Raw genomic sequence first — 21,239 nt, 5'->3', positions numbered from 1 at the left:
CTGGCAAGGCCAAAATGTTTCTACTCTTTTTGGCTACCTTTACAACACACCAACTTTCCCATACAGTCTACTTTTTGGATTGTGTACACCAGCCTCATATATTGTACATCCATGAAAGGGGTGTGTTGAACATAACAGTTATGAGAAGACCAAAGTACAGTAAGTATTTTTGACTTTAGAGATTTGCACAGGTTCTTTACATTTTCTATTCAGCTAATTGAAGTCCAGTGCATATACTTCTGCTAAAGGCATGGACAATACTTTGATGCCCTTGTGAATGTGTAATATAATCCAGAAAAACACCAGACCTGTTATGTTGTAATCTCTCCTGATTTCTCATAGTTGTTTTGGAAATCACAAGTGACCTCAGTGAATTTTACATTGTTCTCACTAAGAAGGATTATAGGTTGCAATAGGGTTCATTATATAAGGCTCGCTATCAGTTCTTTGCTGTTTTGCACTAGAAGATGAACTAAAAGACAAGCAAATTTTGTGCATGATTTAAAAAAGTAAGTAATATGAATGCAATGCTGACATTTGGAGAGTTTAGTGATAAAGGGCCACTTTACATTACCCAACTTGTGGCAATTACGACTTGACTGCTGATTAGCAGGTGTTAAATAGCCTGTTTAGACAGGCAGACCGCATTTCTTATGTAATATGTTCTGAGAGCATAGACTGCCATTATTCTCAACTGCAAATTGTCCTATTCACACAAGACGATGTGCTGCCAAGGACAATGAATTTCAAGCCAGCTTAAAAGTAATTTCACCAGATGAATAAGTGTTTTGCTTGTTCATCGGCCAATTGTCAGCCTGCTTACACTGCTGAATTATCAAAGAAGCAAAGATTCCAAGGAACACTTGTTCACGATAATTATAATCGGCCAGTGTAAATCTACATTAAACCTGCATTATTCTCCAAATGATATCTCACATTCCTATTATCTGAATATGGATATTGTACACTACTTTGCTATCTTCATGTTCAAAAATCATACTTTTAGTTTATTATTTAATTGGAATTGTCAATATAGTTTGAACATCCTATGTCTGTACTAAAATATAGGATGTGTTTAATTGTTTTTTTGTGGTAAGGTACTTTTGAAGAATTCATTATAATGTAGATTATTGTAGCATTCATGGCCGTGGATATCTATGAAGCTGATATCAGTAAATTCGAAAGTATCTAAGTGTAAGCATAAAAAAGAATAGTGGTCTGAATCTCTAAGAATGGAAGTTAATTTATCCATTTTACTTGCTTATATAACGCTATTATAAACCATAGCATGTTATATACATTATCATCACTGTCTCAATTGGGGCTCGCAATCTAAATTCCATTTCAGTATGATTTTGGAATGTGGGAAAGAAAGCAGAGAACCAAGAGGAAACTCACACAAACAAGGGGAGAATATACAATCACCTTGAAGATGTTGTCATTGGTGGGATTTGAACCAAGGACCCCAGTAGCACAAGTTTACAGTGCTAATCACTGAGCCATTGTTCTCCAGTTGTTGCAACCATAGAGCAATTGGATGCTGTATCCATAGGGCAAACTATGTCATGGTTTATGAAACACAGTAAAGAGACCAATTCCAGCCTAAGGGATAATAACTATGATGTGGAGGCATCTGAGGCAAAATGGGATAATTGAACCTATATTCCTTTTTTTGTGGAAATGTTGAATGTTATGAAATTGTTTCTAAAAATTGGGATTAGTCTTCTGGTATTGCACTGGCCAATGTGTTCAAATGTCCTCTATGAGAGTCCAAATAGGAATAACACTGTATACTAGAGGTGAGCAAAATCAATTCAGTGCCAACCAAACTTCTGTAGAATTTGTTTCAAATCCATCTGTCTTAGTAAATTCGAACAACTTGCAATTCGATTAGCTGCAAATATAAAAAATATTGCCCACTGCCATTTTATTGAAAGAAGAAGACTGCATCAGCCAGAGAAAATTCATATGACTTGTAATGCCTTGCAGCTAAAACATCATATCAAAGAGCATAGCTAATCAGGAAGGAAAACCACTGCCTATATTTACCTGTAAACCCAAGGCAGGGAATACAGTTATTTTAGGGTGATTTTGGGTAGTGGGAGAACTTAAGAGCTTATAGGTCAGCCATAGATATCTGAAAAAATGCCCTAAAACAGTGCAGAAATACTTCAGACAGTGCGAGTTGCATATTTATAGCAGTGCAGAAGATGAGAGTAGTACTATGTGAATAAAGGTTCATGCAGACGTCTGTGCCAATCAGTCCCAGCATGTAATGCTAACGCTTTCAAGCTCAGGTCAGGAAAACCACAACCAGTCGGTGCACTATGGTCCAAGATTGGGCCGAAATCGACTGATGTCTGCATGAGCTTTAATATAAAGATTTCAATTAATAGAGGAATTGATACGGTGAGAAAGGAGAGGTGCCAGGGTGATTGATCAGTGATATGGTTTTCCTGGCATCTTGCATGAATAACACACTTTTCTGCATTTTTAATGGACTAGAAAGCAGGAAGCTCACACAACATTTCTTACAAAATGTAATGCAAACTCAGTGTCAGTGAAAATGAGTTTGTCACACGTGACCGAGTTTTTAAATTTCTTGTGTAATCCTTTATGTGAAGGAAGGACTAATTGTATTAAAAAATACAAAAGGAAATTAGCCAAAATCCAAACCGCGATTGTCTACCTCACGAAGAGTGCATGTCGCAAACTAGTGGTTTTTTTTATTACGCTTTACCAGTCAAATTTCACATTCCTGGCCTTTTGCAGTTACTTGATTTTTGTTACTAGCTAAATGAAAATGCTACCTTGCTGACACATCGTATTATGTACAATTATACAATTAACAAAAATTCACATCAGCTCACCAGAACGGGTAGTTTTTCACAATGGGCGCAGTGCACGGATGGATCCTAGGTCCTGTTCCCAAGTGGAACAATTCAGTATATACAAACAGATATTCAACATCTGCCCAAAAATCCCTTATTTGGCCAAGTGCTTCCCTTTGTATTTAACTACGTCTATTTTTAGAGCATACCAGTAAATAATGATCTTAAGTAAGTAATTGTGATGGGCGAGTAGCATTGTTGCTCAGGTCTCCCTGAGCACTCTCAGGTGATCTCCGAGTATTTTGGCGTGCTCGGAGATTTAGTTTTCATCGCCTCAGCTGCATGATTTACGGCTGCTGGACAGCCTGAATAAATGTGAGAATTCCCTAACAAACAGGCATTCCTCACATGTATTCAGCCTGTCTAGCAGTCACAAGTCATGCAGCTGCGTCAACAAAAACGAAATCTCCAAGCACTAACAAATACTCGGAGGTCACCTGAGCGTGCTGGGGAAAGCAGGAGCAACGAGTATACTCGCTCATCACTAGTTAATAAGAGCTTTTTGGGCGGATGGTGGATACCGTACCTGTTTGTATATAATGAATATCTTTTGTGCTTTAAAGGAAGAGAAAGATAATACTGTAAAAAACTGATAAAAATGTTTTAGAAAATCCAAATAACAGTTACTATATTTTTTGGCACACCTGTTTCAGTAGTCAAATATGACACCCATACACACCACACCAATGCTGGGATCTATTGCTGCATTTGTCTTTCTGAATATGTACGGTAACTACTTTTTGGAAGACACTTTTTTACAACCTATCCAGCAATATAGGCAAGGCTCAAGCTGTCCTCTTAACCCTTTTAAATGTGCTCATCTTTCTGATAGAATGGCTGCATATTCAAGTATTGCATAGTTGGTGTCATCATCCTCAGTCATCAGCTGACTGTTGTATTCCTCCTTCTCAATCACACTCTCCATATCCATACCTGATTGGCCAGGAGACAAGCTTATTCTACCAGCTATCCATTTGTGTGCCAACTCAACCCCCACCTGGTAAAGTTACTTGGGGTGCAGTTGCTGCACCATTCAGATTCCAGTGAATTTTGAAAAATAATGGCATATACTCAGTCTTGCTGGAAGGTACCCAACCCCCATAAATTGTCTCGAAAAGGTGTAATTGATCTGTGCTTTTATGAGCAGGAGATCATTCTCTATATTTGGCATTAATCTTAAAAGTTCACTGCAACATTGACATGTGGAGCAGCAATTTTAGACTGGGACAGTACATGTCTTTCACAGCCTATTGGGTTAATGGTTTCAGTGTCAGAAATGCACAATCACAACCAGAGGTTAAGAAGCTTCCAGGCAGGGTGAGAGTCTGGTTTCAACATCAGGTGGTAAGCAACTCCTATTACACCTTCCTCTTTGGACATGATTGGACCCCATCAGAAACAGTAACAGAGCACAATGTTGCAACCACTTCCTGTACTGAATCTATTCATTCTTGAAAGTTTAAGCACTGCCAAGCTGTTTTACAATTTGTGAGTATGGGTGATACATCAAGCAGCAAATCTCCCACTGGACGGATGCCCGACAGCTGCAATTTTGCATTGTTGTGAGCGTCAATGCCAAGAACGTTGTAGCTGCACTACATTTGTACAAAGCAACTCATGATCTCAGCAAGGCACAAGTTCCTAAAAGGAATTATTTTTTTTTAATAATTGTAAAAAGGTAAAGTTTTAATACTTTCATTTTGTGTAACACGTGCTATAGGTGCTATGTGTACACAGACTGCTGCTGTAAGGTTAAGCAGGAACGCAGGATGCGGTGACCAGCAGGAGGCAGATCAAGAGTTCACAGGTGTTTAATACAGGAAATGCTCTATGCAGGGAGTGAATAAGGAAGGTATGGGGGTAAAGGTTCAGGACGGGAAGAAGTGTTCAATAAACGGATAAACTTATGAGTCTGAAGTCTCCAGAGGATGAAGGTTTGGAGATCCCACGGTGGCGAAGTAGGGGATGTGTGAAGTCTCTGACCAGGTCCTGGATGAATGCGAACTGTCTCCTGACAGCCGCGACGTATCCAGACTCTCCTAGGTGTAGCCTTGTCGTACCAGAGCGAAGTGTCCATGGAGGAGGCATCTGGGGTGCCGGTGTAGGAGGATGAAGGTCAGCAACGGGGCCCGGGGATATGCTGGCCGACTCTGCATGTTTACCCCAGTTAGGCCTACAGCGCGCACCGTGTACAGTCATCGGTACGGTATGGGACGTCTCCCCAGTATAGGAGGTGAGAGAGCACACAGTTACACACTGCTAGAAGTCTGGCTGTGCGTGTGACGACAGTCTGCTTTATGGCCTGGTCTCCTTGCGCTGTGCTGCGGAGAGTGAGTCAACCTTCTCTTCCTGTGCACCCTGTCTTCCTGCCAGCGACCTCGCTTTCCCGCGCTCTGTCCTTTTTTTTATTTGGCCCGCCCTCTGTAGTCAAGTGCAAGGGTCTGTCCAAGTCACAAAGTGCTCTCCCGACAACAATGGTGACAGCCCCAATAGTTCCAGCCCTGATACAAGAGGTACCACTAGTCCAATCCATCTCCCTACACTGCTTCTAGGAATTAGCAGGCATTCACAGCAGCAGACATTAATGGGGCAGTCCAGTACTTAAAATGTCCTTTCTAAATATCTATCTTTACACCCTAACCACCTTTGCAATTAGTTTTGTTATACACACATGGTCAAAATTGTTGGTACCCCTCGTTTAATGACAGAAAAACCCACAATGTCCTTAAACGAGGGGTACCAACAATTTTGACCACGTGTGTACATTATCCTACATTTCTACCTATTTAGCCAATCCCTAAGTTGTTTTTTCACTTCCTGTGACTTTTTGTATGATAATCTCAAACAGAGTGTCACAGGACACTGGGTCTGCAGTGACTTCCCTGCAGCGTCTATTGCACTTCCTAGAACAGGACATCAGGAGGCGGCACTACAGTTACTTATTAGAGTTTCCTGCATCACCACTCTATGATTAGGTCTTGCTTCCACTGTGCTGATATATGCTGTGAGGGCAGCAGCCACACACTGCTTCCATCTCCATCGCCTCATCTTCTATTTGTGAAAGATGTCATCAGGAGGCAGAGATAGAAGCAGTGAGTGACACCAGCATCATCCTCAAACGAATGATCACCAGAGGTGGTAGAAGCTGTGGGGCGCCGCTGATATCACTCACTGCATCTATCTCTGCCCCCTGACTATGCCTTGTTTCTCAGTTAGAAGATGTGGCGGAGATAGAAACAGACAGTTGGCGCTGACGCTGAGCTCACCTCTCCCACATGCTTCTATCACTATGAATCCATAGCATCTTCAGAGGGTGGCGATGCAAGAACTCTAGGAAGTAGCTGCAGCGCTGCTCCCTGATGACATCTTGTTGAAGGAGTAGCACTAGAAGTGACTCCAACCCCATTCTCCTGCGAATTTTTATTTGAGACTAATCTCAAATAAAAAGTCTCAGGAAGTAAAGTAAAAAAAAACACATTTCAGTATGCACAAGATAGGGAGAAGTGTAAGGTATTGTATAATAAAGCTAATTACAAAGGGGTTAGAGTATTGCACCACCCTGCATTATAACTCCCGCAGCTTTTGTTCCTCTTTACATCCTGGAACAGTAGGAATAGGAAAGGAAGAGACTGATTGGACGAGCAAGTTGTAGAAGAAGGGAGGAGCTGGCTTGGCACAAAGAAGATGTTCACCGCCACCTGACTTAACTCGAAAGGATCCTGCCATCTATTCCATGTCCCAGGCTTTTGGACCCTGCAGCCAAAAGCTGAATCCCTGTGTGACCCCAGATATGCTACATCAAGAAGAGAGTGGCTACTGCTGGGTCTTGTGGTTATGAAGAGTTCATAACAGAACTGATTACTAAGGGAGTATTGCTGGGACTTGTGGTTTCAATTTATAAGAAGGCCATACGTCAGGGGGACAACGATTACTGAAAGTGTGCCAGCATTCGAGCCAATAGAGCCCCGACATTGGACTACTTCAGCCATTTGTGGAATTAATGTTATTACAGAATAATGGCCCCACATAGTGTTCTATACAGTATAATGACCCCACATGGTGCTCAATTCAGTCCAATGGACCCACACAATGCTCCATACAGTATAATGGCAGCACATGGTGCTCTATACAGTATAATGGTCCCACATGGTGATCCATACAGTTTAGTGGCCACACATAGTGATCCATACAAAATAATGGCCACACATGATGCTCCATACAGTATAATGGCCCCACTGTGTTTCATAAAATATATAGGTACCACACAGTGCTCTATACAGTATATTTGCCCCACATAGTGATCCATACAGTATAATGTGCCCACATAGTGATCCATACAGAAAAATGGCCCCTCATAAAAAAAAAGAAATGAATAACTACTCACCTCTGCCCATTCCCACGTTGCTCCAGACTCTTCATATGTTACAGTCCTATATCACATTAGAAAAAATGGAGATAGGTCCAAAAGTAACAAAATTACAAATTTATTAAATATACATCAACAAATATAATATACAAAATACAAGACTAGAATCGGGAAAAAGTGGGGCAGAAGTCCTGACAAACAAGATGGAAAAACGGCCAGCATGTGTAAGAAAAACAGGCTAAGTGCCGTCAGTAAACAAAAGAACCCAGGGTAGTATATCCGTATTAGGTCCAATGACTAGTTTGAATCAGATATATAATGTAGTGCGCACTACCATCTGACTACAACCCAGTTCATAAACCACCAAATGTGCTTACCCATGATATGCCAGGTCAGGACCGGTGCCCCCCGCCGCCACCGACGCGCGTTTCGCCTTCTTTGTCAAGGTGCGGACCGCACAGTTTTGTTTACTGACGGCACTTAGCCTGTTTTTCTTACCCATGCTGGCCGTTTTTCCATCTTGTTTGTCAGGACTTCTGCCCCACTTTTTCCCGATTCTAGTCTTGTATTTTGTATATTATATTTGTTGATGTATATTTAATAAATTTGTAATTTTGTTACTTTTGGACCTATCTCCATTTTTTCTAATGTGATATATATCTGATAGGGAGAGTCCTGTTGGTGCACTGATGTGAGACATGTGTACTGTAGTTTGTCTCGACAGCACCATTTCACCTATGGTACCTTATATGGTTTATGTTTATATATGTTACAGTCCTACCTGAGGGAATGCGTGCCATCCACTCACCACTAACACCGCCACTAATTTCCTCAGCATGCATGCCATCCCCTCAGCACTAGCGCCACAGTGTTCCATACAATGTATAGAGCCAACATAGTGCTCCATACAGTATAACGGCCCCAGTGCCCATGTTGGTGAAACTCCGCTTTTACCTCAGGCTCAGACTAGTCTGGTGTGAGAGTCTCCAATAGGCAGGTAAATGTCCCCAATAAGCAGGTAAATGTCCCCAGTAGGCAGCATAGGTCCCGATTAGGCAGGTAAATGTTCCCAATAGGCAGGTAAATGTCCACAATTGGCAACATTGGTTCTCAATTGGCAGCATTGGTCCCCAATAGGCAGCATTGGTCCCCAAATAGACAGGTAAAAGTTCCCAATAGGCAGGAAAAAGTCCCCAATAGGAATGCAAATGTCCCCAATAGCCTGCATAGGTCCCCAATAGGAAAGTAAAAGTCCCCAATAGGCAGGTAAATGTCCCCAATAGGCAGCATAGGTCCCCAATAGGCAGATAGGTCCCCAATAGACAGCATAGTCCTCAGTAGGCAAGAAAATGTCCCCAATAGGCAGTAAAGGTCCCCAATAGGCAGTATAAGTCCCCAATAGGCAAGTTAATGTCCCAAATAGGCAGCATAGGTCTCCAATAGGCAGGTAAATGTCCCCAATAGGCAGGTAAAAGTCCCCAATGGACAGGTAAATGTCCCCAATAGGCAGCATAGGTCCCCAATAGGCAGCATTGGTCCCCAATAGGCAGGTAAATGTCCCCAATAGGCAGGTAAATATCCCCAATAGGCAGCATAGGTCCCCAATTGGCATGATAGACCGGACCCGGTGTTAAATAAAAAATATATATATCAGTACTCACCTAAGTCCCCCGCTGCTCTGAAGAGGCACCCACTCGACTCCGTCTTCTTCTGGCACAGGTGGTGTGATGTCATCAGGCCTTGCAGGCAGCATGATGACAATCACGTCATCTGTGCTGCATACGGAGGGCCACGCATCGCCTTTCCTTGCTGCCTCGTCGTTCCGCCCACGATTACAGGACCCGCTGGCATTGAACTGTAGTGAAGTTCAATGTCGGCCATAGGGGGCTGTAGTTTGAGGACCCCTGCTCTATACAGTATAATGTCCCCACTGTGTTCCATACAATATATAGAACCCACATAGTGCTCCATACAGATAATGGCCTCACATGGTGCTTCATACAGTATAATGGCTCCACATGATGCTCCATACAGTATAATGGACTCAACACACCTCATGAACACAGTAAATCACAGTAATCATAAATATAGAAATAAATATTAGTATACTGTGACTTTAGTATCCTATATGGACATACCAGCGGGAAAAAAGTCGCACAGACTATATAAACCAGAGAAAAAACACAACAAAGAAATCCCAAAATAACTTAAAGTAGTGCATATAAATTTATTAGAGGATCAGATAAAAGATGACAAACAAATGGAATAGGGGGGAGTACAACCACATAACACATGTCAAAAAATGAGGGCACTCAAAGGACTAAAGGACAATCATAAAGTTATATACAGGCGGCTCAGGACATACCTGCTACCATAAAGTATAATACTATGTAAATATTGCATGGCTCCCATACTGCCTGATTATTAACCAACTTGGTGCTAGGGTGTAGAATATACATACAGAGAGTGGAGGGGGCCACAACAGAGCCACATGAGATAATAAGTATATTTACCCGTATAGCACCAGGAAAGAAGTCCGGGAGTGTCGACCCCGACACGCGTTTCGGCTGTGTAGCCTTTCTCAAGTATAATGGACTCACAGTGTTGCATACAATATATAGGCCTCACATAGTTCTCCGTACAATATAATGTCCCCACATCATGCTCTATACAGTATAATGGCCCCACATGGTGCTATACACAGTATAATAGCCCCACATAGTGCACCATAACGTATAATGGCCCCACATGATGTTCTATACAGTATAATGACCCCACAGTGTTGCATACAATATATAGGCCACTCATAGTGCTCCATACAGTATAATGGCCCCACATAGTGATCCATACAGTTTAATGTCCACACATAGTCATCCATACAGTGTAATGGCCACACATGATGCTCCATACAGTATAATGGCCCCACTATGTTTTCTAAAATATATAGGCCCCACACAGTGCTCCATACAGTATATTGACCTCACATAGTGCTCCATACAGTATAATGTTCCCACATAGTGATCCATACAGTAAAATGACCCCTCATTAAAAAAAAAAGAAGAAATGAATAACTAGTCACCTCTGCCCATTCCCACGTTGCTCCAGACTCTTCATATATTACAATCCTAGCTCAGGGAACGCGTGCCATCCACTCACCACTAGCACCGCCACTAATCTCCTCAGCATGCGCGCCATCCCCTCAGCATTAGCACCACCACCCTTACCTTCCTCAGCATGATGGTACCGTGCACGGCTCGATGGTACCGCGCATGTGCAGAGGAGATTGATGGCGGTAGTCCACTGAGAGGGCTCTGCGTGCCACCTCTGTCATGCGTACCATAGGTTCGCCACCACTAGGGATTGCATTATGCTATCAAAACACATCCTGTAGATTTGAGAGTGTCACAAATCTGGTGTTTGTTTGAAATCCTCAGTTTTCTGTTCATTGATGTACCCCCTGCCATTTACTCCATTTACAGTAACCCCTGTACAATAAACCTGGTGGGTTGTTTTAATCTCATCTCTTGTGAGTGTGTATGGAGAATTGACAATGGTTTCCTGAGTCGACCACTAGAAGACCCTCCTGTATGCCCCCAGAGCTCAAAGCAAGATTCAGGTGGAGGTACCGCACCATACTGAGTTGGAAGCTACTTGGCACCCTGCCATGATGGCAGCTTAAGGGGTGTTACATTTAAAAAGAGACTAAGTTTTTTTAATGATGTCCAATATGAAAAATAATTTTAAAAGTTTTGATGTTTTCAACTTTTAAACACTAGGTTGAGCAGCTGCAGACATTTGCCACAAAAACCTAGTGTACTGCTAGCTGGCCTTACAACTGTAATAAATGTGGGTGGGATCTGCTCAATGTATCTGATGTCTCCTCCCTTCTGGGAGTATGCAAAAGGATAGCGGAGAGTGAAGACTAGGATCACAGAGCAGCGCTGTTATGATGGTGAGCGCAGGCAGCGCCATTTCTGTTAATTGGTGCTGCTCAATGTATTATATGCTGGGATTAGATAGATGGACTGTATCATGTGCTGCTATTAGATATGTGAACTGTATCCTGCACTGGAATTAGAAATGTGGACTGTATTACATGCTGGGATTAGATACGCAGGCTGTATCACTCGCTGGGATTAGATGTGCAGATTGCATCATGCACTGGGATTGGATATGCGGACTATATCATGCGCTGGGATTGATACGCAACTCAGCAGACTGTATCACACGTGCTAGTATTGGATACATGGCTGTGCTTAGGGTTGAGCGAAACGGGTCGAACATTTTCAAAAGTCGCCGACTTTTGGCTAAGTCGGGGTTTCATGAAACCCGATCCGACCCCTGTGCGTGGTCGGCCATGCGGTACGCGACTTTCGCGCCAAAGTCGCGTTTCAATGACGCGAAAAGCGCCATTTCTCAGCCAATGAAGGTAAACGCAGAGTGTGGGCAGCGTGATGACATAGGTCCTGGTCCCCACCATCTTAGAGAAGGGCATTGCAGTGATTGGCTTGCTGTCTGCGACGTCACAGGGGCTATAAAGAGGCGTTCCCGCCGACCGCCATCTTACTGCTGCTGATCTGAGCTTAGGGAGAGGTTGCTGCCGCTTTGTCAGAAGCAGGGATAGCGTTAGGCAGGGTCCATTAACCACAAAACCGCTTGTGCTGCAGCGATTTGCACTGTCCAACACCACCCTCGGTGTGCAGGGACAGTGGAAGTTTTTTTTTTTTTTTTTTCCCCTCAGCGCTGTAGCTCATTGGGCTGCCCTAGAAGGCTCCCTGATAGCTGCATTGCTGTGTGTACGCCGCTGTGCAAACCAACTGCTTTTTTCAAAGCACAAATCCTCTTGTTCCTTCCTTTCTGCACAGCTATCTTTTTTGTTTGTCCACACTTTTTATTTCATTTGTGCATCAGTCCACTCCTTATTGCTGCCTGCCATACCTGGCTGAGATTACTGCAGGCAGGGAGATAGTAGCTGCCTGCCATACCTGGCTGAGATTACTGCAGGCAGGTAGATAGTAATTGTAGGACATTCCCTGTGTTTTTTTTTTTTTTTTTTTGGTGGGAGATTAAGATTGGCAATTTGGCATTTCTGCTAGAGTGCCATCCCTGTGTGTGCCATCTCTCTCACATAGTGGGCCATAGAAAGCCTTTTCATTTTTCTGTATTTTTTTTTGTGGGGTGTATAAATTCTCCCTGATAAAAATACAGTGGGAGATTAATATTGGCCTTTGGGCTTGTGTGCCAGTCCTGAGTGTGCCATCTCTCTCACAAATAGTGGGCCATAGAAAGCCTATTTTATTTTTTTTGGGGTTTTATAAATTCTCCCTGAAAAAAAGGGAGATTAATATTGGCCTCTGGGCTTGTGTGCCAGTCCTGAGCGTGCCATCTGTGCCAGCCCTGAGCGTGCCATCTCTCTCACAAATAGTGGGCCATAGAAAGCCTATTTAATTTTTTTTTTGGTTTTATAAATTCTCCCTGAAAAAAAGGGAGATTAATATTGGCCTCTGGGCTTGTGTGCCAGTTGTGAGCGTGCCATCTGTGCCAGTCCTGAGCGTGCCATCTCTCTCACAAATAGTGGGCCATAGAAAGCCTATTTAATTTTTTTTTTTTGTTTTATAAATTTTCCCTGAAAAAAGGGAGATTAATATTGTCCTCTGGGCTTGTGTGCCAGTTGTGAGCGTGCCATCTGTGCCAGTCCTGAGCGTGCCATCTCTCTCACAAATAGTGGGCCATAGAAAGCCTATTTAATTTTTTTTTTGGTTTTATAAATTTTCCCTGAAAAAAGGGAGATTAATATTGGCCTCTGGGCTTGTGTGCCAGTTGTGAGCGTGCCATCTGTGCCAGTCCTGAGCGTGCCATCTCTCTCACAAATAGTGGGCCATAGAAAGCCTATTTAAATATTTTTTTGGTTTTATAAATTCTCCCAGAAAAAAAGGGAGATTAATATTGGCCTCTGGGCTTCTGTGCCAGTCCTGAGCGTGCCATCTGTGCCAGTCCTGAGCGTCCCATCTCTCTCACAAATAGTGGGCCATAGAAAGCCTATTTTTTTTTTTTGGGGGGTTTTAGAAATTCTCCCTGGAAAAAAAAAGGGAGATTAATATTGCCCTTTGGGCTTGTGTGCCAGTACTAAGCGTTCCATCTCTCTCTCTCTCTCTTAGTCAGTGGGCCATAGAACGCCTATTTTTGGTTTTATTTGTTTTCTAAATTCTCCCTGAAAAAATCATTTTATTTTATTTGGTTTCTAAATTCTTCCTGACAAAATCATATTTTTTTTATTATTTTTTTTTCTAAAGTCTCCCTGAAAAAAAAAAAAAAAACAGTGGGAGATTAATATTGGCCTTTCTGCTTGTGTGCCAGTCTTGACTCCTGGGTGCGTCATCTCTCAGTCAGTGGGCCATAGAACGCCTATTTTTGGTTTTATTTGTTTTATAAATTCTCCCTGAAAAAATCATTTTATTTTATTTGGTTTCTAAATTCTTCCTGATAAAATCATATTTTTTTTATTATTTTTTTTTCTAAAGTCTCCCTGAAAAAAAAAAAAAAAAAAAAAAAAAACAGTGGGAGATTAATATTGGCCTTTCTGCTTGTGTGCCAGTCTTGACTCCTGGGTGTGCCATCTCTCTCTCTCTCTCTCTCTCTCTCTCTCTCTCCAATTGTGGTCCATAGAAAGCCTATATTTTTTTTCCTTGATTTGGGTTCCAAAATCTACCAGAGAAAATAACTCCATCAATCATTGGTAGAAAAATATTGGCCTCTGGGCTTGTGTGCCACTCCTGATTCCTGTGTGCGTCATCTCTCAGTCAGTGGGCCATAGAACGCCTATTTTTGGTTTTATTTGTTTTATAAATTCTCCCTGAAAAAATCATTTTATTTTATTTGGTTTCTAAATTCTTCCTGATAAAATCATATTTTTTTTATTATTTTTTTTTCTAAAGTCTGCCTGAAAAAAAAAAAAAAAATCAACCAAAAAAAACAGTGGGAGATTAATATTGGCCTTTCTGCTTGTGTGCCAGTCTTGACTCCTGGGTGTGCCATCTCTCTCTCTCTCTCTCTCTCTCTCTCTCTCTCTCTCTCTCTCTCTCTCTCTCCAATTGTGGTCCATAGAAAGCCTATATTTTTTTTCCTTGATTTGGGTTCCAAAATCTACCAGAGAAAATAACTCCATCAATCATTGGTAGAAAAATATTGGCCTCTGGGCTTGTGTGCCACTCCTGATTCCTGTGTGCGTCATCTCTCAGTCAGTGGGCCATAGAACGCCTATTTTTGGTTTTATTTGTTTTATAAATTCTCCCTGAAAAAATCATTTTATTTTATTTGGTTTCTAAATTCTTCCTGATAAAATCATATTTTTTTTATTTTTTTTTTTTCTAAAGTCTCCCTGAAAAAAAAAAAAAAAAAAAAAAAAACAGTGGGAGATTAATATTGGCCTTTCTGCTTGTGTGCCAGTCTTGACTCCTGGGTGCGTCATCTCTCAGTCAGTGGGCCATAGAACGCCTATTTTTGGTTTTATTTGTTTTATAAATTCTCCCTGAAAAAATCATTTTATTTTATTTGGTTTCTAAATTCTTCCTGATAAAATCATATTTTTTTTATTATTTTTTTTTCTAAAGTCTCCCTGAAAAAAAAAAAAAAAAAAAAAAAAAACAGTGGGAGATTAATATTGGCCTTTCTGCTTGTGTGCCAGTCTTGACTCCTGGGTGTGCCATCTCTCTCTCTCTCTCTCTCTCCAATTGTGGTCCATAGAAAGCCTATATTTTTTTTCCTTGATTTGGGTTCCAAAATCTACCAGAGAAAATAACTCCATCAATCATTGGTAGAAAAATATTGGCCTCTGGGCTTGTGTGCCACTCCTGATTCCTGTGTGCGTCATCTCTCACTCAGTGGCCCATAGAAAGCATATAGTTTGTTACATTTGTTTTCTAAATTCTCCCTGCAAAAATCAATGTTTTTTTTTTGGGGGGGTTTCTAAAGTGTTCCTGAAAAAAATAAAAATAAAAAAAAAATAATAGTGTGACATTAATATTAACATTTGTGCTTCAGTGACAGTCCTGCGTGTGGGGCATCTCTCTAATTTGCAGCCACCAAAAAAAGAGTGTGTAACATTGGGCCTGATTTTCGCTGTGGTCTCACCAACCTGTAAAGGGGTAGCTAAATCATACTGAAGTTATAGCTCACCGTGTAAGTTGTGTGACTGCAACAAATAACGTTAGTTTGGTTACGTTTTTAAAACAATGAGGAAGTCTAGTGGAAGAGGTCGTGGCCGGGGGCGTTCATTGTCAGCTGGTAATGAGGGTAGTGGTAGTGGTGGAGCATCAGGTGGTCGTGGGGAAAAAAATATTGCACCTAAGTCTGGAGCTGTGGAGCCAGGTTCGTCGTCCGGCTACACAAGGCCTCGAACGCTCCCTTTTCTGGGATTAGGAAAACCGCTTTTAAAGCCGGAGCAGCAAGAGCAAGTTTTGGCTTATCTTGCTGACTCAGCCTCTAGCTCTTTTGCCTCCTCTCGTGAAACTGGTAAAAGTAAAAGCAGCGCGTCGTTAGTGGATGTTCACGGTCAGGGACAAGTCACTTCCTTGTCCTCTTCAGCAAAAACAACAACAGAGAAGAATGCAGCAGGCGACACAACGGGTTACTCCATGGAGCTCTTTACACATACCGTCCCTGGCTTAGAAAGTGAAGCAGTTAACAGTCCATGCCCATTACAAATTGAATCTGACATGGAGTGCACTGACGCACAGCCACAGCCAGACTACTATGCTGGTCCTTTGACTCAGACCACAACATTGCCCTCGCAGGGTGCTGATCAAGAATCAGACCCTGATGAGACTATGTTGCCCCATCACGAACGCTATACCACCGAACGACACGGTGACACAGACGAAGTTGCGCAGGAGGTACAAGAAGAGTTATTAGATGACCCAGTTCTTGACCCCGATTGGCAGCCATTGGGGGAACAGGGTGCAGGCGGCAGCAGTTCTGAAGCAGAGGAGGAGGAGGGGCCGCAGCAGGCATCAACATCGCCACAGGTTCCATCTGCCGGGCCCGTATCTTGCCCAAAACGCGTGGCAAAGCCAAAACCTGGTGGAGGACAGCGTGGCCATCCGGTTAAAGCTCAGTCTGCAATGCCTGAAAAGGTATCCGATGCTAGAAAGAGTGCAGTCTGGCATTTTTTTAAACAACATCCAATTGATCAGCGCAAAGTCATCTGTCAAAAATGTTCTACTTCCTTAAGCAGAGGTCAGAATCTGAAAAGTCTCAATACTAGTTGCATGCATAGACATTTAACCACCATGCATTTGAAAGCTTGGACTAACTACCAAACGTCCCTTAAGGTTGTTGCACCCTCGGCCAATGAAGCTAGTCATCAACGCAACATCCCTTCCGGCAGTGTAGGACCACCATTTAGCGCACCACCTGCTGTATCTGTGCAGGTATCTTTGCCAGGCCAAAGCAGTCAGGGTCAGGGAATCACCAGTTTCGTAGTAGGAAACACTGCATCTAGGGCACCGGCGGCAACAATACCATCTCCCACCGTCTCTCAGTCTGCCATGTCCACCGGCACCCCCGCTAGTTCCACGATCTCCATCTCTCCAGTCCAGCTCACCCTACATGAGACTATGGTTAGAAAAAGGAAGTACTTAGCCTCGCATCCGCGTACACAGGGTTTGAACGCCCACATAGCTAGACTAATCTTGTTAGAGATGATGCCCTACCGGTTAGTTGAAAGCGAAGCTCTCAAAGACCTGATGGACTACGCTGTACCACGCTACGAGCTACCCAGTCGACACTTTTTTTCCAGAAAAGCCATCCCAGCCCTCCACCAGCATGTTAAAGAGCGCATCGTCCATGCACTCAGGCAATCTGTGAGCACAAAGGTGCACCTGACAACAGATGCATGGACCAGTAGGCATGGCCAGGGACGTTACGTGTCCATCACGGCACACTGGGTAAATGTGGTGGATTCAGGGTCCACAGGGGACAGCAAGTTTGGGACAGTTCTGCCTAGCCCACGGTCTAGTAAACAGTTGTCTGTAGCCGTTCGCACCCCCTCCTCCTCCTCCTCCTCCTCGTCCTCCTGCAGAAGCAAGAGCTCGTCCACAGACCGCAGTCGCACAAACACTCCATCCGCACCTGCCACAGTTGCACACCAGGTCTCCCATTATGGGGCAGCTACTGGCATACGTCAGCAGGCTGTATTGGCTATGAAGTGTTTGGGCGACAATAGACACACCGCGGAAGTTCTGTCCGAGTTCTTGCAGCAAGAAACGCAGTCGTGGCTGGGCACTGTAGATCTTGAGGCAGGCAAGGTAGTGAGTGATAACGGAAGGAATTTCATGGCTGCCATCTCCCTTTCCCAACTGAAACACATTCCTTGCCTGGCTCACACCTTAAACCTGGTGGTGCAGTGCTTCCTGAAAAGTTATCCGGGGTTATCCGACCTGCTCCTCAAAGTGCGTGGACTTTGCGCACATATCCGCCGTTCGCCTGTACACTCCAGCCGTATGCAGACCTATCAGCGTTCTTTGAACCTTCCCCAGCATCGCCTAATCATAGACGTTGCAACAAGGTGGAACTCAACACTGCACATGCTTCAGAGACTGTGCGAACAGAGGCGGGCTGTTATGTTTTTGTGGGAGGATACACATACACGGGCAGGCAGTAGGATGGCAGACATGGAGTTGTCAGGTGTGCAGTGGTCGAAGATTCAAGACATGTGTCAAGTCCTTCAGTGTTTTGAGGAATGCACACGGCTGGTTAGTGCAGACAACGCCATAATAAGCATGAGCATCCCCCTAATGCGTCTGCTGATGCAAAGTTTGACGCACATAAAGGATCAGGCGTCTGCACCAGAGGAAGAGGAAAGCCTTGATGACAGTCAGCGATTGTCTGGTCAGGGCAGTGTACATGACGAGGTACCGGGCGAAGAGGAGGTGGAGGATGAGGAGGATGATGGGGATGAGTATATTTTTAATGAGGAAGCTTTCCCGGGGGCACGGGAAATTGGTGGCGTGGCAAGGCCGGGTTCTGGTTTTTTGAGGGACACAAGTGACGTAGATTTGCCTGCAACTGCCCCTCAACCAAGCACAACCGCAGATTTGACAACGGGAACTTTGGCCCACATGGCGGATTATGCCTTGCGTATCCTCAAAAGGGACACACGCATTACAAAAATGATGAACGATGACGATTACTGGTTGGCCTGCCTCCTTGATCCTCGCTATAAAGGCAAATTGCAAAATATTATGCCACATGAGAACTTGGAACTAATATTAGCAACAAAACAATCAACTCTTGTTGACCGTTTGCTTCTGGCATTCCCTGCACACAGCGCCCGTGATCGTTCTCACACGAGCTCCAGGGGCCAGCAGACCAGAGGTGTTAGAGGGGCAGAAATCAGAAGTGGCGTTGGCCAGAGGGGTTTTCTGACCAGGTTGTGGAGTGATTTTTCTATGACCGCAGACAGGACAGGTACTGCAGCATCAATTCAAAGTGACAGGAGACAACATTTGTCCAGTATGGTTACAAACTATTTTTCATCCCTTATCGACGTTCTCCCTCAACCGTCATTCCCATTTGATTACTGGGCATCCAAATTAGACACCTGGCCAGAATTGGCAGAATATGCATTGCAGGAGCTTGCTTGCCCGGCAGCTAGTGTCCTATCAGAAAGAGTATTCAGTGCTGCAGGTTCAATACTAACAGAAAAAAGGACTCGTCTGGCTACCCAAAATGTAGATGATCTAACCTTCATTAAAATGAACCACAACTGGATTTCAAAATCTTTTGCCCCACCCTGCCCGGCTGACACCTAGCTTTCCTATGAAAAGGTCTTGCCTGTGGACTATTCTGAATGACTTTTCCAATCTCGTAATTTTCTTCACCTGATTGTCCAGCATACGACATGTTTCCACCTCACGAAATGGCCAAACTCCCCACACGGGGCCGTGCTATCGCCACTTTGCGCTTGGACCCTTGAGAGTGCTGTTTGTCTGAAGAGGTGGGTGTGGCCGCTTTTGGTCGACGGCACTGCCACTGGGTCCCTCATAGTACAATAAAGTGTCTCTGGCGGTGGTGGTGCGCACCCAACGTCAGACACACCGTTGTAATATGAGGGGCCCTGTGCCTGTACCGCCGGCCACAAGCCAGTTCCCCCCCCAGCTCAAACAGTGCTCTACCACTAGCAAAATTATCTCTCACAGCTTCACCAATGTGTAGTCTAGGCGCTGACATCCTTCAATGCCTGGCACTGACAATACCATTGTTTTGACATTTTTGTTATGTTAGGCCTTCGAAGCCTGTCTGCGGTCCCTTCTTTCTACAACTACTACACTGACCAGGCCACTGCTGGCCGTGTTACCCTGGAACCAATTTAAAAGTGCCTATAGTCAGCCCAATTTTGTTATGTTAGGCCTTCGAAGACTGTCTGCCGTCACTCCTTCCACTAGACTTCCACTGACCAGACCACTGCTGCCCGTGTACCCCTGGAACCAATTTAAAAGTGCCTACAGCCAGCCCAAGTTTGTTATGTTAGGCCTTGGAAGCCTGTCTGCGGTCACTCCTTCCACTAGACTTCCACTGACCAGACCACTGCTGCCCGTGTACCCCTGGAACCAATTTAAAAGTGCCTACAGCCAGCCCAAGTTTGTTATGTTAGGCCTTGGAAGCCTGTCTGCGGTCACTCCTTCCACTAGACTTCCACTGACCATACACTGCTGCCCATGTACCCCTGGAACCAATTTAAAAGTGCCTACAGCCAGCCCAAGTTTGTTATGTTAGGCCTTCGAAGCCTGTCTGCGGTCACTCCTTCCACTAGACTTCCACTGACCAGACCACTGCTGCCCGTGTACCCCTGGAACCAATTTAAAAGTGCCTACAGCCAGCCCAAGTTTGTTATGTTAGGCCTTCGAAGCCTGTCTGCGGTCACTCCTTCCACTAGACTTCCACTGACCAGACCACTGCTGCCCGTGTACCCCTGGAACCAATTTAAAAGTGCCTACAGCCAGCCCAAGTTTGTTATGTTAGGCCTTGGAAGCCTGTCTGCGGTCACTCCTTCTACTAGACTTCCACTGACCATACACTGCTGCCCATGTACCCCTGGAACCAATTTAAAAGTGCCTACAGCCAGCCCAAGTTTGTTATGTTAGGCCTTCGAAGCCTGTCTGCGGTCACTCCTTCCACTAGACTTCCACTGACCAGACCACTGCTGCCCGTGTACCCCTGGAACCAATTTAAAAGTGCCTACAGCCAGCCCAAGTTTGTTATGTTAGGCCTTGGAAGCCTGTCTGCGGTCACTCCTTCCACTAGACTTCCACTGACCAGACCACTGCTGCCCGTGTACCCCTGGAACCAATTTAAAAGTGCCTACAGCCAGCCCAAGTTTGTTATGTTAGGCCTTGGAAGCCTGTCTGCGGTCACTCCTTCCACTAGACTTCCACTGACCATACACTGCTGCCCATGTACCCCTGGAACCAATTTAAAAGTGCCTACAGCCAGCCCAAGTTTGTTATGTTAGGCCTTCGAAGCCTGTCTGCGGTCACTCCTTCCACTAGACTTCCACTGACCAGACCACTGCTGCCCGTGTACCCCTGGAACCAATTTAAAATTGCCTACAGCCATGTTTTATTATTTTAGGCCTTCGATGCCTGTCTGCGGTCACTCCTTCCACTAGTCCTCCACTGACCACACCACTGCTGCCCGTGTACCCCTGGAACCAATTTAAAATTGCCTACAGCCAGCCCAATTTTTTTATTTTAGGCCTTCGATGCCTGTCTGCGGTCCATTCTTTCAACTACTACTACACTGACCAGGGCACTGCTGCCCAAGTACCCCTGGAACCAATTTAAAATTGACTACAGCCATGTGTTAATATTTTAGGCCTTCGATGCCTGTCTGTGGTCACTCCTTCCACTAGGCCTCCACTGACCACACCACTGCTGCCCGTGTACCCCTGGAACCAATTTAAAATTGCCTACAGCCATGTGTGA

The 21,239-nt window shown here is 44.2% G+C and overlaps 1 protein-coding gene across 1 annotated transcript in view; it reads left to right on the top strand.

Moving 5' to 3' along the window:
- Positions 1 to 435: 435 nt before the first annotated feature.
- Positions 436 to 21,239, top strand: part of LOC138665089 (BPI fold-containing family B member 4-like) — a 171,776-nt gene continuing 150,972 nt past the window's right edge. Inside the window, exon 1 of the mRNA XM_069752262.1 lies at positions 436 to 509. The gene's annotated coding sequence lies outside the window, so the exon portion shown is untranslated. The remainder of the gene's footprint in view (positions 510 to 21,239) is intronic.

This window comes from Ranitomeya imitator, chromosome 2 (genome assembly GCF_032444005.1).
Source record: "Ranitomeya imitator isolate aRanImi1 chromosome 2, aRanImi1.pri, whole genome shotgun sequence".
Lineage (NCBI taxonomy): Eukaryota > Metazoa > Chordata > Amphibia > Anura > Dendrobatidae > Ranitomeya > Ranitomeya imitator.
Note: the sequence above shows the minus strand (reverse complement) of the source record. Positions and strands in the feature narration are given on the sequence as shown.